Genomic DNA, 8,693 nt, shown 5'->3' on the forward strand with positions numbered 1-8,693 from the left:
TTGTTATGGCTTTTATAGCCATATATTACAAAATCGTTTATCTTTTTGCTCTTTTTTTTCTTTTCTTTCTGCCATTTCTGCCTTTTGCTTCTCTGTTTTTCTTTCTTTGTAGGTGGTGGTGGAGGGTCAACGGAGACGACGGGAGTCGAGCCTTTACTATTTTGGTACAATGGTGGCAGAGCGGCAGACCTCAAGGCGTGGGTATCTTCGGGCGAAGTGTCCGCTGACGTGGCAAGGAGCGGTGGCTCAAAGGGCTAGGTTTTTTTAGTTTTTTGAAAACTTATGTAACACCCCCTACCTGTATTCGTTGTCGGAATAGGGCACGAGGCATTACCGGAGTTTACTGAACATTTTCAATAATTCTAAGTCATTTATTATTCATATTCTGAAAATAATCATAACGTCCCTCTATTGGGCCCTCGAAGCCTAAAACATTCATTAGGAACCTACTGGGATTAAATCGGAATCATAGGGAATTTTTCGCAGAATCCTAAATATATATATATAGATTTTAGAATTTTTTTTTTATTTTCGAATTAGGTGCAAGATTCATACGGGCGTATCACATAACAAATCTTTTCATAAGAAATTGCATAACTGAAACCTTTTCACTCTTTCATAAGCTCAATTATATTTTCATCTAAGCACTTACCGTTCCAATGCACCTTATAATTAAACATATTACCATTCAACAGTAATTTGGCTCTTGCCAAAACTTCAAGCAACAACATTGGTTATGTGATACGCCCATGAGCCTAAAACGTGCAAATTATCCATGCTAGCTGAATATTCATTCATATATATATATATATATATATATATGTATGTATATATTTTCCTCCTCTCCATTCCACATCCTTAATTTATATAACATGCTTATAAGTAACATTATCTATGATTTCACTATTTACTTGTAAATTTATTCAAAGCTGTCCATTTGAGTCATAGTCACTAAATTATTTTTATATTGAGCTACAAAACTCCAAATTAGGATCTGATAATTTTACCTGAAACTAGACTCACATATCTTCTTACCATAAAATTTTCAGAATTTTGGTTTAGTCAATAAGTACAGTTTATTCTTTAATTTCACCTCTGTTCTGCTGTCTAACAGTTCCAACCCTTCTTCACTAAAACTTAATTATCTCTTTGTAAAAATTTGGATGATGTTCCTATTTTTTTATTGAAAATAGACTCATTCAGGATTTTAAACATATAAATTTAAGCCTCTAATTATTTTTACTCAATTTTTATGATTTTCTAAAGTCAAAACAGGGAACCCAAATTCATTCTGACCTTATCTCACAAAATTTATTATATCTCATGATTTACAATTCCATTACTTACACCGTTTTTCTATGAGAAACTAGACTTAATAAGAATTAATTTCATATTTTTTCATCCTCTAATTTGATTCCCATAATTTATGGTGATTTTCAAAGTTAAACTACTGTTGCTGTCCAAAACTATTTTAGTGCAAGATGTTTATTACCATGTTTATAACACCCTTATTTTCTTTCTCTACACTATTTCTCATCACTTTCTCTTATTTTCTCTTCACTAACATATCAAGAACATAGGACCATATATACCCAAAATGAAAAGCTAGATGGTGGGATATTATTAATCAGGTTCTTAAATGGGAACTTCCTGTGTGCAAATCCTGAAGGATTTGTGAGATTTAATTGTTTTAGGTTAGTGGGTTTATATTTTATGCATTCTTTATATTTTAATCCTGAATTTCCTGTGCAAACCCTTGATTTGTGAGAATCCAAGTATGTATTCTGAATTTCTGATTTCTATTAGCTTTACTTCTAAATCTTTAAGGGTATTGCAAGTTGGTAAAATGGATTGATATAGGCTTCCCGATTGTCTCAAGGCTGATACTTCTCTCTACTTCAATTTTTTTTTTACTATGTTTGAAAGATATATTAAAATTGTTCTGTTAAACTGCTTTGTATGTTTCATCATTTTCTCCATTATGCTCTTTGAACCAACACATAAAATTGTGAATCTATGATCTTAAAATGGTGGAATCAGTTGATCATCTTCAATTCCAATCTTTGATATTGTGGTGCTACAATGTAAATGGCTTAATTTAGTGATGATAATTTTTCAAGAGTTACCACTAAATAAGGGCTTTTATATTGCTCTACTTTTTGCATACAATTTTGGACTCTTTAAAGACGGAAAGGGAAAAGGTGTCTGTCAAATCCCAACTTTTTTTTGTTCTTTCTGTAGGATCTTTAGCTGAACAATTATTTTAGTCTCTCACTTCTGTACAAAATAGTGGATATTCTCTCTAACTAGTACTAGTGTCAACACCATGATATTGAAACTCCATATTGCTTGGAGCTTGTGACATAGATGGAGGTTTTTACAGTGTGGTTAACTTTGATTACATGATGTTGAACTTTTCGTTGATTTTATGTTGGCAATCAATTGCTTGAATGCAATTTAGACCGGAAAAGTCAATCCGGCAAATACAAACTAGTTGTCAGGCTCGCCGAAAGCTTTTTACCTGCAATTAATAGGGGCAATTTTGTGGCATTTCATCGATACTTATAAATGTTGGTAAAAGTAAATATATTTTTTAGCGCATGTTATTTTTCTTCTCTACCCATACTAGAGAAATTTATGATCATTTCAATAACGTTGTTCAACGTATCAAAGCAAGTTTTACATCATTACTTATAGATTTACTACAGATTAGGACAAATTGATTGTTATTAGGGGTGAAAAGTTCGATTGAAACGAGTGAAAAAATTTCGAGTTAATTGAGTTGACAAGTTTTATTTTATCATCCTAACTTAATTTAAATTTTTTTTCAAACCGAGTCGAATAAAATCGAGTGAAATTGTTTGAGTTAAATTAAAAAAATTAAATATGTCAAATTAAAATTTTTTTATAGTATAACTAATTTCATGTTAAAGCACATAAATTTGAAACCATATATATTTGAAAACTTTTTCAAAGAAAAATAATAAAAGAATACTTTAGTAACTTGAATCATATCTCCAAAATTATTATTCTAGAAAATTTTAATTTTATATTTCTTTATATATTTTTAGAATTTTTAGAATTTTTAAAAATATAAATTTTGAATTTTTATAAATATTTTAAATTTTTGAAAATTATTTTGTTTATTTTATAATTTTTGTTCGAAGAGAGCGAATTTGCTTATTTTTAAACTTGGCGGGGATCAAAAGGATATTTATACCAATTTGTTATTCGAATTATTTAAGTTATTTAGATTGTAAAATTTAACTCAACTCTAACTCGAAACTCGAATAAGTAATTCAAGTTGACTCGAATAAATAATTCGAGTTAACTCGAATAATTCAAACAACTCGAGTCGATTAACTCAAAATTAAAAAAAATAAAATTTTTAAATCGATTCGAATTTTACTAGCCCTAATTATTTTTCTCCTCCGTCTTTGTTAAATCTTTTAAAAAGCGAATTCCCCACTCAGTCGACTCCTTTTAATTTCTTTTCAAAAACAAAAATAAGAGACAGAAAGAAGGTGATAGCACTTGAATTTAGAACAAACATACGAAAAGGAATTTTTTAGAACCATAAAGAATAATTTCCCACTAACCCTTCTTTCTCTTATTTCGATGCACTTTCTCTCATTTCCTTCCAAATACTGTTATTTTATTTGAATATTATAATAAAAGTCGTAGTCGATGAATTAAGAGGATACCATATCTTACATTACTAAATCTTGTCTCTTAATTTCTTTCCATTATGATAACTACTTTTAATAAATTATACAAATAGAAGATAAGATTGGAATGAGAGAAAATTGAAATACTTCTCCCCAACATACATCATTTTCTCTTCTTTTCCTTTTTAAGTGGCAATGCTCTTTACTTTGGTTTAAAAATATTGATATATTTTTAATATAATTTTATTACTAAATTCACTTATTTTTAATTTGTCTTATATAAAACTAGCTCGGAATTCTGATGGTTTGATTGTTAAAGAGATTCATCATCTTAAGTGTGGCCTGGGATCGAGTTGTGTTAATCACGTTAATTGTTTGGACTTTACCTTATTACTGTAATTCACCAAAAAAAAAAAACTAAAAAGAAAGGTAGTGTTAATTTTATCTTACCACTTGCACCACAAACAACAATTTATTCCCCTTTTAAAGTATTGCACTAAATTCATAGTCCTTTTAAAACACTACTTGGATTTTATATAAAAAAAGTTATTTTTATTTTTCATTTTAAAATATTTTAATTTGTGTTTTTAAATCACTTCAAAATGAATAGAAAAGTTGATATTTGTTACTATGCCACATCGAAATTAATTAGTTTTTAAAATAAATATATTAAAATTTCTGAAATTTTTAAAAATATATATAAATTATCAAAAGTTTAAAAATGTAAAATTTATTAAATTTATTCAATAATAAAATTATAATAATACTCTATAATTTTTGAATTTTTAAAAATTCTAGATAAAATTTTCAAATGTTAAAATTTTCGTTATTTAAATGAAGTATCTCCATCATTTGTAGTTATTTATTATTCAATTAATGACTGAAAATGATTGATGATTCAATCATAATCTTTCTTACTTTCGACATATGCACAGTTGTACTTACTTCACTCTTTCTACTATTAAGAGAACACAATTCCTCCTGTTTTAGTTTTTTTTACGGTTTTAGTAAAAGTAAATTGCTAGGGAACTATACTAGTAATCTATCTAATTTTATTGTAGAAATTTTTGGAATTAGTGATTGAACTATGCTAACTAGTAATATTTTTTTTCAGAACAAAGGAGGAGATTACTCAATTCATTTCCGTATCGCTCATGATCTATATAATAACCTCCATTTCAAATACAAATCCATTTTTGCGTAACAAGTATATGAAAATCCATGAGAAGTAATTGGACCTATTGTATGTGTCAATTGCCAATTAACAAATAAATTCGTGGAGTTTAAGAGTAAAAAGAAATAAATAATTAAATAAATAATTGAAATAATTTTTTAATAAAGGTAAAAGAGCCAAATAAATGAGCTAAATTTGAGGAAAATGCCGATTTTGGAAAAAAAAATTAAAGAAATGGGTTGATTTTGGAGAGAAGATGAAAAAGCGTCCAACAAAACATGTTTTCCTATTTTCTCTCCAAAATTAACATATTCCCCTAAATATCCTAAAAATTGGCCTATTTCTAATTTTTTTCCCCAAAATTGACACTTCCCTCAAATTTAGCCCGAGTAAATGATTATGCTTTTAAGAAATTAGTAAACCTTTTAAATATGATTTTATCATAAACATACTTAAATAATTCACAAATATGTAGTTAATATAGGCTCTTAATAGTTTGATCCCACATTATTTATGTCCAACAATAGTTGCTTAGTTACTAAGAAGGATTAACAATGATATCAATAACTATCAAAACACTAAGCTTAAGAAATAACTCGTGTTCATGAATCTGACTTCTCAATCCCAGAGAAAACCACCACAAGTCCCATCTTCTCTTACACTCCATCTGTTTCATTTCAATCTTTATCGTCTCTATACAAGAACTGCACTGCTTATCACACTTCAACCAAATTTTTCACAGCCTTTGAGCCAATGTCATAAAGAAGCTTTAACTAAGACATATTGAATCTGATATAAATCATTTAAAGAAAATACAAAAATTAAAATAAGGGTAAATTACACCAATAGTCATTAACTTTTGGGTAGCTGACAAAACAGTCACTCTAGTGTCAATTCAATTACTCAACTTTCAAAAAACAATAAAATAGTCACTAACGTTATAGATGTAACAGAAAATTGAGGTGCCCTACTAACTTGCCATGCTAGCATTCCACGTGGAAACGGCGAACTCTACACCATCCAATTAACTTGCAATGTTTGACTAGAACAGAAAAGAAAAAAAATGGGGGAAGCAAAAGATGGAAGGGAAGAACCCAGATCTATATGCTCTTTTTTTTCTTCTTCTCTATGTTGAGTGTTTTTCTTTTTTATCTTGTTTGTTTCCTCTGTCTAATCACTTTATTGAACTTGTTAGGCAGAAAAGAAAGAAAAAGACAATAAAAAGAAATTGAAACCAAAATTAAGAATTAAAAACATATAATGTTAGAATTAAGTGACCCAAATCCTTATTTAAATAAAATACTGTGGTAAAATAAAATAAAAGTAAAATCATTATAGAATTATACTTCTTTTATTTTATTTTAAAATAAGGTTTCTAAACCTTATTAAATTCCATCTATTTGATATTATTTGAATAAGGAGTTTCACTCCTATTAGAATAAGGTTTACAAGCCTATAAATAGGCATAGTCTACTCCTCTTGTAATTAAGTTTTCGACATAGTGAATTTTCTTCTCCTCTGCCCGTGGTTTTTTCCCGAAAGGGTTTCCACGTAAAATCTGTGTGTTCTTTATTTTTTCTATTTCTATTTTTCTTTGCAATATATTGTCATTACCGACATTATATTTTTCATAAATTGGTATCAGAGCTTTCGGGTTGTTCATCTCAATCACGGTAATGATGTCTTTAAAGTACGAAATTCCGCTGTTGGATCGCAACATCAGATTTGCGTTGTGGCAGATAAAGATGCAAGCAGTTCTTGCACAGATGGACTTAGAGGAAGCCCTACTAGGGGTAGATAACATGCCTTCAACATTGACGGAAGAAGAGAAGAAGCGCAAGGATCGAAAGGCATTAACACAGTTACATCTGCATTTGTCTAACGAAATTTTACAGGATGTGATGAAGGAAAAGACTGCTGCTGGATTATGGAAGAGGTTGGAACAGATATGTATGTCGAAAACTCTAACTAGCAAACTACATATGAAGCAGCGTCTTTATGCTCATCGTTTGGAGGAAGGTGCATCTGTGCACGAACACTTAACAGTGTTCAAAGAAATTCTCTCAAACTTGGAGGCCATGGAGGTTCAGTATGATAAAGAAGATCTAGGGCTGATTCTACTTTGTTCGTTGCCCCCGTCTTATTCAACCTTTAGAGATACGATTTTATATAGCCGCGAGTCTCTCACAGTTGATGAGGTTTATGATTCTTTAACCTCGTATGATAAGATGAAGCATCTTGTGGTTAAAACCGACTCTCAAAGAGAGGGTCTTATTGTTCGTGGGAGACAAGATCGGAATACTGATGATGATCGTGGAAGGACACAGGAATGGTATCCTTGCAGTAAATCTAAAGGTAGATCGAAGCCTTCAAACAGAGGTAAAACTTGTAACTTTTGCAAAAAGAAAGGGCACATTAAATCTGAGTGCTATAAGCTACAGAATAAGATCAAAAGGGAGGCTGCGAATCAAAATGGAAAATAACTAGAAAATTCTGGTAAAGCTGAAGTTGTAGAAGATTACAGCGATGGTGAACTTCTAGTCGCTTCTGTCAATAATTCCAAAGCGAGCGAGGAGTGGATCCTTGATTCGGGTTGCACCTTCCACATGAGTCCCAATCGGATTGGTTTACAACTTACGAAGATTATGTCTCAAGGTATTGTGTTGATGGGAAATAATGCTTCATGTAGAATTGCGGTGTTGGAACAATTAGAGTTAAAATGTTTGATGGAGTTGTCAGAACACTCAGTGACGTACGACATGTTCCAGAATTAAAGAGAAATTTAATTTCATTGAGTACTCTTGATTCAAAAGGGTACAAATACACAGTGAAAGTGGGGTTTTGAAAATTTCAAAGGTTCCTCATTGTGATGAAAGGGCGAGAAAGACCGCCAAGTTATATGTTTTTGTGGTTCTCTTATTATTGGTGATGTAGCTGTGTCATCCTCTTCCTTGTCAGATGATGATATTACTAAACTTTGGCATATGCGCCTAGGGCATATGAGTGAGAATGGCATGGCAGAATTGAGCAAAAGAGGACTTCTTGATGGGCAAGGAATTTGCAAACTGAAGTTCTGTGAGCACTGCATTTTTGGGAAGCAAAAGAAAGTTTGATTCACCAGAGGAATCCATAACACGAAGGGAACGTTAGAGTATATTCATTCTGATCTATGAGGGCCATCCAGAGTGCCTTCGAGAGGTGGAGCTAATTATATGCTAACTTTTATTGATAATTTTTCCAGAAAAGTGTGGGCGTTCTTCCTGAAGCAGAAAAGCGATGTGTTTTCAGCATTTAAGTCTTGGAAAACCATGATTGAAAAACAGACGGGAAAGCAAATAAAATATCTCTGCACAGACAATGGCTTAGAGTTTTGTTCTGATGAATTTAATAAACTGTGCAAGTCAGAAGGGATCGTGAGACACTTGACAGTTCGTCATACTCCACAACAAAACGGCATTGCAGAACGAATGAACAGAACGATCATGGAGAAGGTTCGATGTATGTTGTCAAATGCCAACTTATCAAAGTCATTTTGGGCAGAAGCAGCCTCTACTGCATGTTTTTTAATCAACCGATCTCCATCCGTTGCCATTGAGAAAAAGACTCCACAAGAGGTATGGTCTGGTAATCCTGCTGACTATTCTGATTTAAAGATCTTTGGTTGTCCTGCGTATGCTCATGTTGATAATGGAAAATTAGAACCGAGATCTATTAAATGTGTTTTTCTTGGTTATAAAGCTGGTGTAAAAGGGTATAAGTTATGGTGTCCTAAAAATAGAAAAGTTGTGATTAGCAGAGATGTTGTTTTTGATTAAACTGCTATGCTACCTAACTTATCTCTTAAAGACTCT

Source organism: Gossypium raimondii, chromosome 11 (genome assembly GCF_025698545.1).
Source record: "Gossypium raimondii isolate GPD5lz chromosome 11, ASM2569854v1, whole genome shotgun sequence".
NCBI lineage: Eukaryota > Viridiplantae > Streptophyta > Magnoliopsida > Malvales > Malvaceae > Gossypium > Gossypium raimondii.